Raw genomic sequence first — 726 nt, forward strand, 5'->3', positions numbered from 1 at the left:
ATATGTATACGTATGTATGTATATGTATACGTATGTATGTATATATGTACGTATGTATACGTATGTATGTATATATGTACGTATGTATGTATACATTACGTATGTACGTATATATGTACGTATGTACGTATATATGTACGTATATATGTACGTATGTACGTATATATGTACGTATGTATACGTATATATGTACGTATGTATACGTATGTATGTATACGTATATATGTACATATGTATGTATGTATATGTACGTCTGTACGTATATATGTACGTATGTATACGTATGTACGTATATATATATATATGTATTTGTATGTATGTGTGTGTATATATGTATGTGTGTGTGTATATATATATATATATATATATATATATATATACAGTACACATGTATATATATATATATGTGTGTGTATGTGTATGTATATATATATGTATATAAATATACATATGTATATATATATGTGTGTGTGTATATATATATACGTGTGTATTAGAGATGCGCGGTTTGCGGGCACAACCTGCCCGCCACCCCTGTTGCCGTTGGCGCGTAAAAGGGTTCACTCCGCGCGCAGTGCGCTCACGAAAGGGGTGGGGCTCACCCTGGTTGATATAGACAGCAGGACGGTGGCCATGGACGTCGGAACCCGCTAAGGAGTGTGGAACAACCCACCTGCCGAATCAACTAGCCCTGAAAATGGATGGCGCTGGAGTGTTGGGCCCATA

The sequence above is a fragment of the Nerophis lumbriciformis genome, linkage group LG18, assembly GCF_033978685.3.
Source record: "Nerophis lumbriciformis linkage group LG18, RoL_Nlum_v2.1, whole genome shotgun sequence".
Classification (NCBI taxonomy): Eukaryota; Metazoa; Chordata; class Actinopteri; order Syngnathiformes; family Syngnathidae; genus Nerophis; species Nerophis lumbriciformis.